We start from the raw sequence: 20759 nt of genomic DNA on the forward strand, positions 1-20759 counted from the left end.
CAACAGAAGGGCCAAATATCGTCATTTTCAGTGAATGATCTAGCACTTTCTTATTCGATTCTTTTGGACATGGAGTGACAATAATGATGAATCCACGTGATGGTGGCTTATCAAAAAGACCCAAACTGTACATTTCCAGTCTGAAACTGGCAATACTTGCTGGATCTGGAGTGAAAATATGCTTTAATCTACCTGGTGTTATTTCATCACAAGGCCCCAAAATCGACATTTTCAGTGAGTCATCAAGCACGTTCTTATTCGATTCTCTTGAACCTGGAGTGAAAATTAGGCTGAATGCACGTGTTGGCATTGTTCGAACAGGGCCCAAACTGTGTATTCCCAGTTCGAAACTGGCAATATATGCTGGATCTGGAGTGAAAATAAGCTTAAATCTACCTGGTGGTATTTCATCACAAGGCCCCAAAATCGTCATTTTCAGTGAATCATCTAGCACTTTTTATTCGATTCTTTTGGACATGGAGTGAAATTAAGGATGAATCCACGCGATGGCAGCTTTTCAAAAAGACCCAAACTGTACATTTCCAGTCCGAAACTGGCAATATTTGCTTTATCTGGAGTGACAATTAGCTTTAATCTACGTGGTGGTATCTAAACACAGAAACAGACTCTTGAGCCACTTTTGGGATCAGGCAGTTTATTATAATTATACATAACTTCACTTAACTATATTAAAATCACTGTTAAATAAGAAAACTAAAGGCCCATACAGATTGAAATCACTACAAAGTTACATACACAAAATCATAACTGCCCTGGAAGTGGGTGGGTGGGAAAATATCGAAGTAAAAGCGAAACTGGAAACTGCTAAAGGCCGAGCTCTACGGCACTGCTGCTACGATAGTTAGAAATGTACAATACACTAGTCACAAGAGCTTTGTAAAGTACAAGAATGTCGACATAACATTGTGTAATCATGCTCGTGGATCTATTTTATTGGCTAGTCTAATGTCTTGTGATTTTCATGCCATCTATACAACTATTGCTCAATATAACTGCATGGTCCGACCAGTGAAACTACTGAGCCGTCTCTTACTGTCTAGATTTATATTAATGGTATTAATATCCACCTAAACACAGAAACAGACTCTTGAGCCACTTTTGGGATCAGGCAGTTTATTATAATTATACATAACTTCACTTAACTATATTAAAATCACTGTTAAATAAGAAAACTAAAGGCCCAAACCCAAGGTAGAAGGTGAGTGGAATGTGAAAGGTTTAAAAGAAAAAGGAAAAGAAAAGAAAAAGAAAAAGGAGAATAAATAGTTAGTGATGTGAGTTATGTTGTAAAATAGCTTTGCAGAGCATGTTAGCGGAATGTAAACGAACTGTTAAAGGCATGGTTAAATAGATTAGAATAGTGTCGGAACGCCAGTCGCCAAGAGCCTTAATTAGTTCTATGGGGACGCCTGACTGATAGGCAAAGGAAGCACCCCCCCTGCGAAATGAATGGCCAGCGTAAAGTGTAGGGTCGAACCCCAGCGAGGAGAGGTGGAGCCGCAACTTGGAAATGAATGGGCTATAGGTAAAATTATGGAGCACGCGAGAGTCGTCAACCCAGTTAAATGCTTGCGAAGACGCAGTAGAGAAAGACGATGTAAACCGAAAGGCATTGATAATGGCTGTGGTTGGACATAGCGCTGAATCTGGTATATATGGTAGCGGGATTTCCACTATTCGTTCCCTAAATTGAATAGTTTTGCTCCATCGAATAGTGATAAGTGCACCCCAAGGGAAGATCTTAAAATCGGCCTTTGTTAATTGCTTAGAAGGATTAAATTTATTAGCGGCTGAAGGTAGGAGGTGAGACTTGCGAAACATACCGTAAAAAGCAGCTAGACAGATAGCCCAAAATGAGGCATCAAGGCTAGCGGTAAAATCTAACTTGCTGTGAAGGCGTAGCAATAAATCAGGTGTTATATGTAGTTTTTGGTTAGGCATTAGTCCTTTGACCCTGTTTATACCAGTTAGCAGCGATTTAAGAGGCCAGTTATTAAGTAGCGGGTTAGGAAGGCCAAATTCTTTATGTAGTAAGCCCACAATATTAAGGTAGTTCCGGATAGAAGCAGCCTTGAGGCTCCTGGCGAGAAAAGCGGCATATTGCAGCAAGTGATCAGGCTGGGCAGGTACAGGGCTGTATCCCATGTACTGACAAAAACGCAGATATGTATCACGGTGTGTTTTGTAAGTGGTCTTAGTGGATTCGGCAAATAAGTGCGCACGAAATTCAGACACTTCCTGTCGTAGTTGCAAGGCCAGTTGAGGATCGCGTGCACCTAGAAGAAATGAAAAAACTACTGTAAACAGACATGTGAGCGTCCAACGCGAGGTCGTCGACCGCTTGTTGTTGAAAGCGGTCACGCAGGATAGAATAAAACCATAATAGACTCTGGCGTTCATGGAGTCGAGAGATAGCGTCCGCAATGGAGTTGCGGGAGCCTTCGATATAAACCCCACTGATGTGAAAATTATAAATTGCTGACAGCCAGAAAAGCGCGCGTAACTCGTCCGTTATGACTGAGCTACCGGTGGTGCCTTTGTTTATAATTTGTACAGCGGCTTGGTTGTCGCTATGTATAATGACTCGATGATGAGCCCACAGGGGGGCCCAGCGCTTTGCTGCCAAAATGATAGCTAGCGTTTCCTTGTGATTGATGTGCAAATGCGCCCATGCTGGGTTGTCCAGTGCAAAGTTAAAATAAAACCAATCGCCCCGAAAATATCCTCCTGCCGCGAGCGAGCATGCATCAGTCATAACATCCACGGTCGGTTGTTGATTTAAGAAAAGGCGCGTGCCGTTGAAGACTTTGAGAAAATTAACCCACCATGAGATATCGCGGTAAAAGGAATCAGACAACTTATGTTTCGCAGAGGCTGACATTGAGTTCATCGTGTCGAGCACACGTCTAAGAAAAGTGCGCCCGCCGTATACAACACGACAAGCCCAGTTGAGTTTGCCTGCGAGCCTCTGCAGCTGATTCTTGGTGGCACGACGCTTGTTAAGGAAGGTACACACAATTGTTTGGAGCTCCATAAGTTTTTCAGCTGGTAGTGTCATAGTGCACAAGCCCGTGTCAAGTTGTACACCAAGAAAGGTCAGTCGCTGCGTCGGCGGAACGAGCTTGTGTTGACTGATGGTGAAGCCTAGATCCTGAAGCAACGCCAGCAGAGTGTTGTACGCTTGCTCGCATTCTGCCCTGGTGGCTCCAATAACGAGAAAGTCGTCAAGATAGACTATAATATTATGATAACCCCGTTTGGCCATCATACGTCGCACTGCTTGTGTAATACGATGGAAAATCTCGGGCGAGCTCTTAGCGCCGAAAGGAAGCCGAGTGTCATAGAAAAAGGTATCAAAGTTGTCCCCTGTGAAACGCCATTTGCAGCCAGTTGCCTGATAGTTTGCCGGATGAATGGGAACTGAACGGTAAGCATGCTTAAGGTCTATTTTTGCCATGTAATAATTTGGTTGAAGAAGTTTAATAGCATCATCTAGTGATTGAAATTTGAAAGAGCGCGTAGTAATATAATCGTTGACCGCACGCCCATGCGGTCTAGAGCAATCGTGAATAATGCGCACTTCGGTAGAATTTGGCTTGGGAATAGCTCCCAATGCACTTACAACCGTAGGTTTAACGGTAGTGATAACATAATTGCCTTGCCTGAGTTCGTCGCGGATAGTTTGCTCAACTTTATCCCTTGCGTTCGCGTTAGTTGCCGATTTATAATTTTGCATGTCCACTGCTGTGAACGTAGCGCCAATGTCTGCCAGCTGAAAACCATTAACAATGCCATCGGATAAAAATGCCTCATCTTCGTCGCCCGCAAGCTCGCATAGCCACAATGCTTGGTTTAAAGGCGAGTTAAAAGGGGGTAGTCAGGATTGCTGCATAGGCCTAGTTGCTTGCTGCTGAAATTGCGGAGTTTGCGAACTATGGGAATGCCCCGGGTGACTTTGGCCACAAGCTTTCCCCCCTGCAACACGCCGGTTACACGCGTGCTCGTACACACAATTGCTAAAACTACATCCCCTAGTACTATTAAAGCTGCGGCAGATAGTACGTCCCTCAGAAGTTGTAGATACAAAATTAGTGTTACGATCCCCAGGGCGATTAAGCGGGCGGTTTGTTAGCTGTGACTTGGGAATGGGCTCTAACAATACCGTGTGTAAATGATTGGAGTCGAAGCTCCACGGGTAATTATAGGTAGCTTGCAACAGACGAAATTCATCGTCATACTTAAGGACTGAGACCCACTGAAACCTATTAGCTAGTTCCATGATCTTAATAGTGTAAGCTAGATAATGTTGAATATCATCGAGCGATGGTAACTTATGGCTAGCTAAGAGATTGTAGAAAATTCTAGTGTTACTAACCACCCACTGATTCAAAGAAACTTGTTCAAGCCTAGGTTTTTTAGGGCCATAAGACACAATTAACTTAGTATTTCCGCTATCGGAAAGTGTTCGTTCGTCATCCCTCGGTACAATATTGTCAACAAAGTCAATAATTCGCAAAGCTTTCTCACCCTTGGGTAGATGTGCTGGTTTCAGGAACATCTCCGATGTTTTTGCTTCCAGCCACGAGTTGTTTCGGCCTGCGGGAGCTGTTGGAACTTGGCCGTTCCAGCTCGGAAGATGGTCTGCAGTGGTGATCGCAGCATTGTGCAGTGGATCCAGAAGAGGCTGCAAAAGTCCATCTAGCGGCGTTCCAGGTACGGCTCTTTTCAGCGCTGAAATAGTGCTTGGTCCTGGTGGTTGTCGTGGTACTTGGGGGATTTCACAATCCACATCGTCTGCTTGCATTGCGGCGGCTTGGATCTTCGCTCGCTTCTCGCTAACCTGTTTCTGTAAGGAGGCCACTTTGCGTAACTTTGCCTGCTTCTGCTCCTCCAGATCAAGTTGTGCCAATTCATCTTCCAACGCACCGATCTCTGCGTCGATGCTCTCGTAGCCGAGGTTTGTAAAGTACAAGAATGTCGACATAACATTGTGTAATCATGCTCGTGGATCTATTTTATTGGCTAGTCTAATGTCTTGTGATTTTCATGCCATCTATACAACTATTGCTCAATATAACTGCATGGTCCGACCAGTGAAACTACTGAGCCGTCTCTTACTGTCTAGATTTATATTAATGGTATTAATATCCACTTCAACAGTAGGACCAAAAATCGTCATTTTCAGTGAATCATCTAGCACTTTCTTATTCGATTCTTTTGGACATGGAGTGAAAATAAGGATGAATCCACGTAATGGCGGCTTTTCAAAACGACCCAAACTGTACATTTTCAGTCCCAAACTGGCACGATTTGCTGGATCTGGAGTGACAATAAGCTTTAATCTACGTGGTGGTATTTCAACAAAAGGACCAAAAATCGCCATTTTCAGTGAATCATCTAACAATTTCTTATTCGATTCTTTTGGACATGGAGTGAAAATAACGATGAATCCACGTGATGGCGGCTTTTCAAAAACACCCAAACTGTACATTTCCAGTCCGAAACTTGCAATATTTCTGGATCTGGAGTGAAAATAAGCTTTAATCTACGTGGTGGTATTTCAACAGAAGGGCCAAAAATCGTCATTTTCAGTGAGTCATCAAGCACGTTGTTATTCGATTCTCTTGAACCTGGAGTGAAAATTAATCTGAATCCACGTTTTGACATTTTTCGAACAGGGCCCAAACTGTGTATTTCCAGTTCGAAACTGGCAAGTTTTGCTTGATCTGGAATGAGAATAAGCTTTAATCTACGTGGTGGTATTTCAACAGAAGGGCCAAAAATCGTCATTTTCAGTGAGTCATCAAGCACGTTGTTATTCGATTCTCTTGAACCTGGAGTGAAAATTAGGCTGAATCCACGTGTTGACATTTTTCGAACAGGGCCCAAACTGTGTATTTCCAGTTCGAAACTGGCAAGTTTTGCTTGATCTGGAGTGAGAATAAGCTTTAACCTACGTGGTGGTATTTCAACAGAAGGGCCAAAAATCGTCATTTTCAGTGAATCATCTTGCACTTTCTTATTCGATTCTTTTGGACATGGAGTGAAAATAAGGATGAATCCAAATGCTGGCGGCTTTTCAAAAAGACCCAAACTGTACATTTCCAGTCCGAAACTGGCAATATTTGCTTTATCTGGAGTGACAATTAGCTTTAATCTACGTGGTGGTATTTCAACACAAGGGCCGAAAATCGTCATTTTCAGTGAATCATCTAGCACTTTGTTATTCGATTCTTTTGGACATGGAGTGAAAATAAGGATGAATCCATGTGATGGCGGATTTTCAAAAAGACCCAAACTGTTCATGTCCAGTCCCAAACTGGCAATATTTGCTGGATCTGAAGTTAAAATAAGCTTTAATCTACCTGGTGGTATTTCATCACAAGGCTCCAAAATCGTCATTTTCAGTGAATCATCTAGCACTTTGTTATTCGATTCTTTTGGACATGGAGTGAAAATAGGGATGAATCCACGTGATGGCGGCTTTTCAAGACGACCCAAACTGTACATTTCCAGTCCCAAACTGGCACGATTTGCTTGATCTGGAGTGAAAATAAGCTTTAATCTACGTGGTGGTATTTAGACAGAAGGGCCAAAAATCGTCATTTTCAGTGAATCATCTAGCACTTTCTTATTCGATTCTTTTGAACATGGAGTGAAAATAAGGATGAATCCACGTGATGGCGGCTTTTCAAAAACACCCAAACTGTACATTTCCAGTCCGAAACTTGCAATATTTCTGGATCTGGAGTGAAAATAAGCTTTAATCTACGTGGTGGTATTTCAACAGAAGGGCCAAAAATCGTCATTTTCAGTGAGTCATCAAGCACGTTGTTATTCGATTCTCTTGAACCTGGAGTGAAAATTAATCTGAATCCACGTGTTGACATTTTTCAAACAGGGCCCAAACTGTGTATTTCCAGTTCGAAACTGGCAAGTTTTGCTTGATCTGGAATGAGAATAAGCTTTAATCTACGTGGTGGTATTTCAACAGAAGGGCCAAAAATCGTCATTTTCAGTGAGTCATCAAGCACGTTGTTATTCGATTCTCTTGAACCTGGAGTGAAAATTAGGCTGAATCCACGTGTTGACATTTTTCGAACAGGGCCCAAACTGTGTATTTCCAGTTCGAAACTGGCAAATTTTGCTTGATCTGGAGTGAGAATAAGCTTTAATCTACGTGGCGGTATTTCAACAGAAGGGCCAAAAATCGTCATTTTCAGTGAATCATCTAGCACTTTCTTATTCGATTCTTTTGGACATGGAGTGAAAATAAGGATGAATCCACGTGATGGCGGCTTTTCAAAAAGACCCAAACTGTACATTTCCAGTCCGAAACTGGCAATATTTGCTGGATCTGAAGTTCAAATAAGCTTTAATCTACCTGGTGGCATTTCATCACAAGGCTCCAAAATCGTCATTTTCAGTGAATCATCTAGCACTTTGTTATTCGATTCTTTTGGACATGAAGTGAATATAGGGATGAATCCACGTGATGGCGGCTTTTCAAAACGACCCAAACTGTACATTTCCAGTCCCAAATTGGCACGATTTGCTTGATCTGGAGTGAAAATAAGCTTTAATCTACGTGGTGGTATTTAGACAGAAGGGCCAAAAATCGTCATTTTCAGTAAATCATCTAGCACTTTCTTATTCGATTCTTTTGAACATGGAGTGAAAATAAGGATGAATCCACGTGATGGCGGCTTTTCAAAAAGACTTAAACTGTACATTTCCAGTCCGAAACTTGCAATATTTCTGGATCTGGAGTGAAAATAATCTTTAATCTACGTGATGGTATTTCAACAGAAGGGCCAAAAATCGTCATTTTCAGTGAGTCATCTAGCACTTTCTTATTCGATTCTTTTGAACATGGAGTGAAAATAAGGATGAATCCACGTGATGGCGGCTTTTCAAAAAGACCCAAACTGTACATTTCCAGTCCGAAACTTGCAATATTTTTGGATATGGAGTGAAAATAAGCTTTAATCTACGTGGTGGTATTTCAACACAAGGGCCAAAAATCGTCATTTTCAGTGAATCATCTAGCACTTTCTTATTCGATTCTTTTGGACATGGAGTGACAATAATGATGAATCCACGTGATGGTGGCTTATCAAAAAGACCCAAACTGTACATTTCCAGTCTGAAACTGGCAATACTTGCTGGATCTGGAGTGAAAATATGCTTTAATCTACCTGGTGGTATTTCATCACAAGGCCCCAAAATCGACATTTTCAGTGAGTCATCAAGCACGTTCTTATTCGATTCTCTTGAACCTGGAGTGAAAATTAGGCTGAATGCACGTGTTGGCATTTTTCGAACAGGGCCCAAACTGTGTATTCCCAGTTCGAAACTGGCAATATATGCTAGATCTGGAGTGAAAATAAGCTTAAATCTACCTGGTGGTATTTCATCACAAGGCCCCAAAATCGTCATTTTCAGTGAATCATCTAGCACTTTCTTATTCGATTCTTTTGGACATGGAGTGAAAATAAGGATGAATCCACGTGATGGCGGCTTTTCAAAACGACCCAAACTGTACATTTCCAGTCCCAAACTGGCAATATTTGCTTTATCTGGAGTGACAATAAGCTTTAATCTACGTGGTGGTATTTCAACAGAAGGACCAAAAATCGCCATTTTTAGTGAATCATCTAACAATTTCTTATTCGATTCTTTTGGACATGGAGTGAAAATAACGATGAATCCACGTGATGGCGGCTTTTCAAAAACACCCAAACTGTACATTTCCAGTCCGAAACTTGCAATATTTCTGGATCTGGAGTGAAAATAAGCTTTAATCTACGTGGTGGTATTTCAACAGAAGGGCCAAAAATCGTCATTTTCAGTGAGTCATCAAGCACGTTGTTATTCGATTCTCTTGAACCTGGAGTGAAAATTAATGTGAATCCACGTGTTGACATTTTTCAAACAGGGCCCAAACTGTGTATTTCCAGTTCGAAACTGGCAAGTTTTGCTTGATCTGGAATGAGAATAAGCTTTAATCTACGTGGTGGTATTTCAACAGAAGGGCCAAAAATCGTCATTTTCAGTGAGTCATCAAGCACGTTGTTATTCGATTCTCTTGAACCTGGAGTGAAAATTAGGCTGAATCCACGTGTTGACATTTTTCGAACAGGGCCCAAACTGTGTATTTCCAGTTCGAAACTGGCAAGTTTTGCTTGATCTGGAGTGAGAATAAGCTTTAACCTACGTGGTGGTATTTCAACAGAAGGGCCAAAAATCGTCATTTTCAGTGAATCATCTTGCACTTTCTTATTCGATTCTTTTGGAAATGGAGTGAAAATAAGGATGAATCCAAATGATGGCGGCTTTTCAAAAAGACCCAAACTGTACATTTCCAGTCCGAAACTGGCAATATTTGCTGGATCTGAAGTTAAAATAAGCTTTAATCTACCTGGTGGTATTTCATCACAAGGCTCCAAAATCTTCATTTTCAGTGAATCATCTAGCACTTTCTTATTCGATTCTTTTGGACATGGAGTGAAAATAAGGATGAATCCAAATGATGGCGGGTTTTCAAAAAGACCCAAACTTTTCATGTCCAGTCCCAAACTGGCAATATTTGCTGGATCTGAAGTTAAAATAAGCTTTAATCTACCTGGTGGTATTTCATCACAAGGCTCCAAAATCTTCATTTTCAGTGAATCATCTTGCACTTTCTTATTCGATTCTTTTGGACATGGAGTGAAAATAAGGATGAATCCAAATGATGGCGGCTTTTCAAAAAGACCCAAACTGTACATTTCCAGTCCGAAACTGGCAATATTTTCTTTATCTGGAGTGACAATTAGCTTTAATCTACGTGGTGGTACTTCAACACAAGGGCCGAAAATCGTCATTTTCAGTGAATCATCTAGCACTTTGTTATTCGATTCTTTTGAACATGGAGTGAAAATTAGGATGAATCCATGTGATGGCGGATTTTCAAAACGACCCAAACTGTACATTTCCAGTCTCAAACTGGCACGATTTGCTGGATTTTTAGTGACAATAAGCTTTAATCTACGTGGTGGTATTTCAACAGTAGGACCAAAAATCGTCATTTTCAGTGAATCATCTAGCACTTTCTTATTCGATTCTTTTGAACATGGACTGAAAATAAGGATGAATCCACGTGATGGCGGCTTTTCAAAAAGACCCAAACTGTACATTTCCAGTCCGAAACTTGCAATATTTCTGGATCTGGAGTGAAAATAACCTTTAATCTACGTGGTGGTATTTCAACACAAGGGCCAAAAATCGTCATTTTCAGTGAGTCATCTAGCACTTTCTTATTCGATTCTTTTGAACATGGAGTGAAAATAAGGATGAATCCACGTGATGGCGGCTTTTCAAAACGACCCAAACTGTACATTTCCAGTCCCAAACTGGCACGATTTGCTGGATTTTTAGTGACAATAAGCTTTAATCTACGTGGTGGTATTTCAACAGTAGGACCAAAAATCGTCATTTTCAGTGAATCATCTAGCACTTTCTTATTCGATTCTTTTGGACATGGAGTGAAAATAAGGATGAATCCACGTGATGGCGGCTTTTCAAAACGACCCAAACTGTACATTTTCAGTCCCAAACTGGCACGATTTGCTGGATCTGGAGTGACAATAAGCTTCAATCTACGTGGTGGTATTTCAACAGAAGGACCAAAAATCGCCATTTTCAGTGAATCATCTAACAATTTCTTATTCGATTCTTTTGGACATGGAGTGAAAATAACGATGAATCCACGTGATGGCGGCTTTTCAAAAAGACCCAAACTGTACATTTCCAGTCCGAAACTTGCAATATTTCTGGATCTGGAGTGAAAATAAGCTTTAATCTACGTGGTGGTATTTCAACAGAAGGGCCAAAAATCGTCATTTTCAGTGAGTCATCAAGCACGTTGTTATTCGATTCTCTTGAACCTGGAGTGAAAATTAATCTGAATCCACGTGTTGACATTTTTCGAACAGCGCCCAAACTGTGTATTTCCAGTTCGAAACTGGCAAGTTTTGCTTGATCTGGAATGAGAATAAGCTTTAATCTACGTGGTGGTATTTCAACAGAAGGGCCAAAATTCGTCATTTTTAGTGAGTCATCAAGCACGTTGTTATACGATTCTCTTGAACCTGGAGTGAAAATTAGGCTAAATCCACGTGTTGACATTTTTCGAACAGGGCCCAAACTGTGTATTTCAAGTTCGAAACTGGCAAGTTTTGCTTGATCTGGAGTGAGAATAAGCTTAAATCTACGTGGTGGTATTTCAACAGAAGGGCCAAAAATCGTCATTTTCAGTGAATCATCTTGCACTTTCTTATTCGATTCTTTTGGACATGGAGTGAAAATAAGGATGAATCCAAATGATGGCGGCTTTTCAAAAAGACCCAAACTGTACATTTCCAGTCCGAAACTGGCAATATTTGCTTTATCTGGAGTGACAATTAGCTTTAATCTACGTGGTGGTATTTCAACACAAGGGCCGAAAATCGTCATTTTCAGTGAATCACCTAGCACTTTGTTATTCGATTCTTTTGGACATGGAGTGGAAATAAGGATGAATCCATGTGATGGCGGATTTTCAAAAAGACCCAAACTGTTCATGTCCAGTCCCAAACTGGCAATATTTGCTGGATCTGAAGTTAAAATAAGCTTTAATCTACCTGGTGGTATTTCATCACAAGGCTCCAAAATCGTCATTTTCAGTGAATCATCTAGCACTTTGTTATTCGATTCTTCTGGACATGGAGTGAAAATAGGGATGAATCCACGTGATGGCGGCTTTTGAAGACGACCCAAACTGTACATTTCCAGTCCCAAACTGGCACGATTTGCTTGATCTGGAGTGAAAATAAGCTTTAATCTACGTGGTGGTATTTAGACAGAAGGGCCAAAAATCGTCATTTTCAGTGAATCATCTAGCACTTTCTTATTCGATTCTTTTGAACATGGAGTAAAATTAAGGATGAATCAACGTGATGGCGGCTTTTCAAAAGGACCCAAACTGTACATTTGCAGTCCGAAACTTGCAATATTTCTGGATCTGGAGTGAAAATAAGCTTTAATCTACGTGGTGGTATTTCAACAGAAGGGCCAAAAATCGTCATTTTCAGTGAGTCATCAAGCACTTTCTTATTCGATTCTTTTGGACATGGAGTGAAAATAAGGATGAATCCACGTGATGGCGGCTTTTCAAAACGACCCAAACTGTACATTTCCAGTCCCAAACTGGCACGATTTGCTGGATTTTTTGTGACAATAAGCTTTAATCTACGTGGTGGTATTTCAACAGTAGGACCAAAAATCGTCATTTTCAGTGAATCATCTAGCACTTTCTTATTCGATTCTTTTGGACATGGAGTGAAAATAACGATGAATCCACGTGATGGCGGCTTTTCAAAAACACCCAAACTGTGTATTTCCAGTTCGAAACTGGCAAGTTTTGCTTGATCTGGAGTGAAAATAAGCTTTAATCTACGTGGTGGTATTTCAACAGAAGGGCCAAAAATCGTCATTTTCAGTGAGTCATCAAGCACGTTGTTATTCGATTCTCTTGAACCTGGAGTGAAAATTAATCTGAATCCACGTGTTGACCTTTTTCGAACAGGGCCAAAACTGTGTATTTCCAGTTCGAAACTGGCAATATTTGCTTTATCTGGAGTGACAATTAGCTTTAATCTACGTGGTGGTATTTCAACACAAGGGCCGAAAATCGTCATTTTCAGTGAATCATCTAGCACTTTGTTATTCGATTCTTTTGGACATGGAGTGAAAATAAGGATGAATCCATGTGATGGCGGCTTTTCAAAAAGACCCAAACTGTACATGTCCAGTCCCAAACTGGCAATATTTGCTGGATCGGAAGTTAAAATAAGCTTTAATCTACCTGGTGGTATTTCATCACAATGCTCCAAAATCGTCATTTTCAGTGAATCATCTAGCACTTTGTTATACGATTCTTTTGGACATGGAGTGAAAATAGGGATGAATCCACGTGATGGCGGCTTTTCAAAACGACCCAAACTGTACATTTCCAGTCCCAAACTGGCACGATTTGCTTGATCTGGAGTGAAAATAAGCTTTAATCTACGTGGTGGTATTTCAACAGAAGGGCCAAAAATCGTCATTTTCAGTGAATCATCTAGCACTTTCTTATTCGATTCTTTTGGACATGGAGTGAAAATAAGGATGAATCCACGTGATGGCAGCTTTTCAAAACGACCAAAACTGTACATTTCCAGTCCCAAACAGGCACGATTTGCAGGATCTGGAGTGACAATAAGCTTTAATCTACGTGGTGGTATTTCAACAGAAGGGCCAAAAATCGTCATTTTCAGTGAATCATCTAGCACTTTCTTATTCGATTCTTTTGGACATGGAGTGAAAATAAGGATGAATCCACGTGATGGCGGCTTTTCAAAAAGACCCAAACTGTACATTTCCAGTCCGAAACTTGCACGATTTGCTTAATCTGGAGTGAAAATAAGGTTTAATCTACGTGGTGGTATTTCAACAGAAGGGCCAAAAATCGTCATTTTCAGTGAATCATCTAGCACTTTCTTATTCGATTCTTTTGGACATGGAGTGAAAATAAGGATGAATCCACGTGATGGCAGCTTTTTAAAAAGACCCAAACTGTACATTTCCAGTCCGAAACTTGCAATATTTCTGGATCTGGAGTGAAAATAAGCTTTAATCTACGTGGTGGTATTTCAACAGAAGGGCCAAAAATCGTCATTTTCAGTGAGTCATCAAGCACGTTGTTATTCAATTCTCTTGAACCTGGAGTGAAAATTAGGCTGAATCCACGTGTTGACATTTTTCGAACAGGGCTTAAACTGTGTATTTCCAGTTCGAAACTGGCAAGTTTTGCTTGATCTGGAATGAGAATAAGCTTTAATCTACGTGGTGGTATTTCAACAGAAGGGCCAAAAATCGTCATTTTCAGTGAATCATCTAGCACTTTCTTATTCGATTCTTTTGGACATGGAGTGACAATAATGATGAATCCACGTGATGGTGGCTTATCAAAAAGACCCAAACTGTACATTTCCAGTCTGAAACTGGCAATACTTGCTGGATCTGGAGTGAAAATATGCTTTAATCTACCTGGTGGTATTTCATCACAAGGCCCCAAAATCGACATTTTCAGTGAGTCATCAAGCACGTTCTTATTCGATTCTCTTGAACCTGGAGTGAAAATTAGGCTGAATCCACGTGTTGACATTTTTCGAACAGGGTCCAAACTGTGTATTTCCAGTTCGAAACTGGCAAGTTTTGCTTGATCTGGAGTGAGAATAAGCTTTAATCTACGTGGTGGTATTTCAACAGAAGGGCCAAAAATCGTCATTTTCAGTGAATCATCTAGCACGTTCTTATTCGATTCTTTTGGACATGGAGTGAAAATAAGAATGAATCCACGTGATGGCGGCTTTTGAAAAAGACCCAAACTGTACATTTCCAGTCCCAAACTGGCACGATTTGCTTGATCTTGAGTGAAAATAAGCTTTAATCTACGTGGTGGTATTTCAACAGAAGGGCAAAAAATCGTCATTTTCAGTGAATCATCTAGCACTTTCTTATTCGATTCTTTTGAACATGGAGTGAAAATAAGGATGAATCCACGTGATGGCGGCTTTTCAAAACGACCCAAACTGTACATTTCCAGTCCGAAACTTGCAATATTTCTGGATCTGGAGTGAAAATAAGCTTTAATCTACGTGGTGGTATTTTAACAGAAGGGCCAAAAATCGTCATTTTCAGTGAGTCATCAAGCACGTTATTCGATTCTCTTGAACCTGGAGTGAAAATTAGGCTGAATCCACGTGTTGACATTTTTCGAACAGGGCCCAAACTGTGTATTTCCAGTTCGAAACTGGCAAGTTTTGCTTGATCTGGAATGAGAATAAGCTTTAATCTACGTGGTGGTATTTCAACAGAAGGGCCAAAAATCGTCATTTTCAGTGAATCATCTAGCACTTTCTTATTCGATTCTTTTGGACATGGAGTGACAATAATGATGAATCCACGTGATGGTGGCTTATCAAAAAGACCCAAACTGTACATTTCCAGTCTGAAACTGGCAATACTTGCTGGATCTGGAGTGAAAATATGCTTTAATCTACCTGGTGGTATTTCATCACAAGGCCCCAAAATCGACATTTTCAGTGAGTCATCAAGCACGTTCTTATTCGATTCTCTTGAACATGGAGTGAAAATTAGGCTGAATGCACGTGTTGGCATTTTTCGAACAGGGCCAAAACTGTGTATTTCCAGTTCGAAACTGGCAAGTTTTGCTTGATCTGGAATGAGACCCTTCAAAACGACCCTAACTGTACATTTCCAGTCCCAAACTGGCACGATTTGCTGGATCTGGAGTGACAATAAGCTTTAATCTACGTGGTGGTATTTCAACAGTAGGACCAAAAATCGTCATTTTCAGTGAATCATCTAGCACTTTCTTATTCGATTCTTTTGGACATGGAGTGAAAATAGGGATGAATCCACGTGATGGCGGCTTTTCAAAAAGACCCAAACTGTACATTTCGAGTCCGAAACTTGCAATATTTCTGGATCTGGAGTGGGCATTTTTCCAACAGGGCCCAAACTGTGTATTTCCAGTTCGAAACTGGCAATTTATGCTGGATCTGGAGTGAAAATAAGCTTTAATCTACCTGGTGGTATTTCATCACAAGGCCCCAATATCGTCATTTTCAGTGAATCATCTAGCACTTTCTTATTCGATTCTTTTGGACATGGAGTGAAAATAAGGATTAATCCACGAAATGGTTGTTATTCAAAAGACCCAAACTGTACATTTCCAGTCCCAAACTGGCACGATTTGCTGGATTTGGAGTGAAAATAAGCTTTAATCTACGTGGTGGTATTTCATCACAAGGGCCAAAAATCGACATTTTCAGTTAGTCATCAAGCACGTTGTTATTCGATTCTCTTGAACCTGGAGTGAAAATTAGGCTGAATCCACGTGTTGACATTTTTCAAACAGGGCCCAAACTGTGTATTTCCAGTTCGAAACTGGCAAGTTTTGCTTGATCTGGAATGAGAATAAGCTTTAATCTACGTGGTGGTATTTCAACAGAAGGACCAAACATCGTCATTTTCAGTGTATCATCTAGCACTTTCTTATTGGATTCTTTTGGACATGGAGTGAAAATAACGATGAATCCACGTGATGGCGGCTTTTCAAAAAGACCCAAACTGTACATTTCCAGTCCCAAACTGGCACGATTTGCTTGATCTTGAGTGAAAATAAGCTTTAATCTACGTGGTGGTATTTCAACAGAAGGGCCAAAAATCGTCATTTTCAGTGAGTCATCAAGCACGTTGTTATTCGATTCTTTTGAACCTGGAGTGAAAATTAGGCTGAATCCACGTGTTGACATTTTTCGAACAGGGTCCAAACTGTGTATTTCCAGTTCGAAACTGGCAAGTTTTGCTTGATCTGGAGTGAGAATAAGCTTTAATCTACGTGGTGGTATTTCAACAGAAGGGCCAAAAATCGTCATTTTCAGTGAATCATCTAGCACTTTCTTATTCGATTCTTTTGGACATGGAGTGAAAATAAGGATGAATCCACGTGATGGCGGCTTTTCAAAACGACCCAAACTGTACATTTCCAGTCCCAAACTGGCACGATTTGCTGGATTTGGAGTGAAAATAAGCTTTAATCTACGTGGTGGTATTTCACCACAAGGGCCAAAAATCGACATTTTCAGTGAGTCATCAAGCACGTTCTTTTTCGATTCTTTTGAACTTGGAGTGAAAATTAGGCTGAATCCACGTGTTGGCATTTTTCGAACAGGGCCCAAGCTGTGTATTTCCAGTTCGAAACTGGCAAGTTTTGCTGGATCTGGAGTGAGAATAAGCTTTAATCTACGTGGTGGTATTTCTACAGAAGGGCCAAAAATCGTCATTTTCAGTGAATCATCTAGCACTTTCTTATTCGATTCTTTTGGACATGGAGTGAAAATAAGGATGAATCCACTTGATTGCGGCTTTTCAAAACGACCCAAACTGTACATTTCCAGTCCCAAACTGGCACGATTTGCTGGATTTGGAGTGAAAATAAGCTTTAATCTACGTGGTGGTATTTCATCACAAGGGCCAAAAATCGACATTTTCAGTGAGTCATCAAGCACGTTCTTTTTCGATTCTTTTGAACTTGGAGTGAATATTAGGCTGAATCCACGTGTTGGCATTTTTCGAACAGGGCCCAAGCTGTGTATTTCCAGTTCGAAACTGGCAAGTTTTGCTGGATCTGGAGTGAGAATAAGCTTTAATCTACGTGGTGGTATTTCTACAGAAGGGCCAAAAATCGTCATTTTCAGTGAATCATGTAGCACATTCTTATTCGATTTTTTTGGACATGGAGTGAAAATAAGGATGAATCCACGTGATGGCGGCTTTTCAAAAAGACCCAAACTGTACATTTCCAGTCCCAAACTGGCAATATTTGCTGGATCTGGAGTGAAAATAAGCTTTAATCTACGTGGTGGTATTTCATTACAAGGCCCCAAAATCGACATTTTTAGTGAGTCATCTAGCACTTTTTCTATTCGATTCTCTTGGACCTGGCTTGAACATTAGGCTAAATCCATGTGTTGGCATTTTTCCAAAAAGGCCCAAATTGTACATTTCCAGTTCCAAACTGGCAAGATTTGCTGGATCTGGAGTGAAAATAAGCTTTAATCTACGTAGTGGTATTTCATCACAAAGCCCCAAAATCGCCATTTTCAGTGAGTCATCTAGCACTTTCTCATTCGATTCTCTTGGACATGGAGTGAACATTAGGTTAAATCCACGTGTTGGCATTTTTCCAAAAAGGCCTCAACTGTACATTTCCAGTTCCAAACTGGCACGTTTTGCTTGATCTAGAGTGAAAATAAGCTTTAATCTACGTGGAGGTACTTCAACAGAAGTACCAAAAATCGTCATTTGCAGTGAATCATCTAGCACTTTCTTTAATATTCGAATCTTTTGGACATGGAGTGAAATTAAGGATTAATCCACGAAATGGTTGTTATTCAAAAGACAAAAACTCTACATTTCTAGTCCCGAACTGGCAGGTTTTGCTGGATCTTGAGTGAAAATAAGCTTTAATCTAAGTTGAGGTATTTCAACACAATGGCCCAAAAACGTCATCTTCAGTGAACCATCAAATACGTTTTTATTCGATTCTTTTGGACATGGAGTGAAAACAAGGATGAATCAATGTGCTGGCATTTTTCCAATAAGGCCCAAACTGCACTTTTTCAGTTCCAAACTGGGAAGTTTCGCTTGATCTAGGGTGAAAATAAGCTTTAATCTACGGGGTGGTATTTCAACACAATGGCCATAAATCGTCAACTTCAGTCAGTCATCTACTACGTGAATTTTTTGTCACGCTTGTGTATGGTTCTATTCAGTAAATTCATTCTTTGTCAGTGATTTGTTGTTTTTCAATTACATAGTTGTAATTTAACGATATGTTGATTCGCTGCATGTGGACTGTTTTATAGCTGGAAGGAAAAATTGGGTCTAGCTTATAGCTGAGTGAATTGGGTTTATTTTTTGTCAGTTTAACTGGTTTCAAAAACTAAAAGTCTAGGGTTTCGGCTAATAGCCGAATAAATACGGTACATGCATGCTTAACTACCAGCCGAAATATTGTATTAATGTCAGTTTTCTTTAAATAGACCAAAACGTATTTTTTCTAATGATATTATTATTTTGCCTAACCTTCAAAAACAAAAAGGAAAAATAAAAAGAAAGAAAACAATTTGCAACCGATGGGAACTCTATCACTTGCCCTTTCGGCCGGCTCTCGATGAGCAGCTAGATGACAATGAAACTAAGTGAAGTTAACTGAATTGTGGAAAGTTAAACATCATTTGTTTTAGCAAATCTCTATTTGTCAGTTTGTTGTTTTCGATTCTTGTTTCATAATAAATTTTCCGAGTCTAGTGGCTCGTAGCCACTTTGAATAGTTATTCTTTACGGGATGTTGAATATAAAATGTTTGTCTAAAATCGCAAGACAATTCAAGGCATGATAAATTTTAAACCCCGTTATCTGTTTTGGTTTTTACATATTGGTAAATGGTTGAATTTTAACCTGACTTCCACATGCAAATAATTACGATTTGTCCGGCCGCAATTTTCTGTTTTCCTGTACAGCTCATTTAAATATTACACGGCGCATTTGCATATAAAAACGGGTTACACGAATTCACTCTTACTAATATGGAAATTTCTACGGTGCATTAAAATAGTTGACTCTGGCCGGTTTCCTGCTCATATAACTCGACATTTTTGCAAATAAAAAGCATTCCGAGCACTGAAATAAGCGCCATGAATGACATCGTGGCCAAAAAGAGTGACCTTTCAAAAGGCACACTACAAGCAACGAAAACGTCGCCAACCCAAAAAGTTTAATGAGGAAAACAATGGCGTAGCCTGCACGCGGGTTATAACTTTGCTGCCGCCTGCAAAACAATAACGAAAAACAACCGAGTTCACCTTAGTTTTTTATTTGGAGTTTCAACAATGCTTCCTTAACACATGTAGCTGCTTTCAGCCGCACAAGTCGCTAAATTTTCTGCCGAAGGAACTCAGACTGAGTGTAAAATGGTAGCTTTTTCCAAAATTTCCGGAAAAAAGGACAACCTCGCAAGGTAGACCCAAATTTTCGAAAAAAATTTCCGGGAACTTTCAGTTCCATTTGATTTTGCTTTGGAATTTTCCGGGGTTTTCGGTTGAATGGTTCGCATTTCGGAAAGTCCACACTTTCCGGATTTTCTGGAAACTTTCCCAGGGAATTTCTGTACCATTCGTCCTTGTTCCGAAATTTCCGGAATTTTTGGTCGAATAGAAAGCGCCTAATGTTTTTGTGCTGTTCATTAATACATTTTCACAAAGAGTAGCATTAAAAAGTAAATGCAATGAACTAAATACAATTTAACTACACAATCGTACCCGGTTTTCTTGTTCATACATAAAGACCATTTGGCATTCGCTGTTTTCACCGTTCCCATAATACATCTTGTTTACCCCCCAAAATTTTTGCATAAGCATTGTTTTCAATTTCTCTTGGGATTTACAATGACGTACAATCGTCCCAAGAAAAATTGAAAACAATGCTTATGCAAAAATTTTGGGGGGTAAACAAGATGTATTATGGGATCGTGAAAAAAGCGAATGGGATTTTTTGGAGGTAACATTTTGGTCCACAGATTTTTGTGGGTTCTGTTGGAAGCCCTAGTGATTTTTTTGGGTCTTTTTGCCCTCAGTTATCCCTGTCACTTGAAATCTTTAGTATCCTCCTGGGTGATGGGCTTCACCCATCAAGATATGATGTCACCAAGAGATTGACGTAGTTAATAAGAATGTTTTGAAGCTTTGTGAGCTCTTTAATTGAAGGCAAAGCCTCAAGCCAAATGACCCATACTTGCCAGCGCTTATCCCAGTTTTTGTAGCATTAAGTGGCATTAAGTGGCTTTGTTGAAGCCTCAAATGTAATAAATGTCCCTAAATGTAATAAAGGTCCTAAGTGTAATAACTTTTGGTCCTAAATGTAATAAAGGTCCTAAGTGTAATAACTTTTGGTCCTAAATGTAATAAAGATCCTAAGTGTAATAAATTTTTGTCCTAAATGTAATGATTCGAAATAAAGGTCCTAAGTGTAACAACTTTCGTCCCTAAATAAAATAAAGGCCTTCAGTGTTATTAAGGTTCGGCTAA

This window comes from Oculina patagonica, chromosome 12 (assembly GCF_052425735.1).
Source record: "Oculina patagonica isolate OP01 chromosome 12, crgOcupat, whole genome shotgun sequence".
In the NCBI taxonomy this organism is placed as follows: Eukaryota; Metazoa; Cnidaria; class Anthozoa; order Scleractinia; family Oculinidae; genus Oculina; species Oculina patagonica.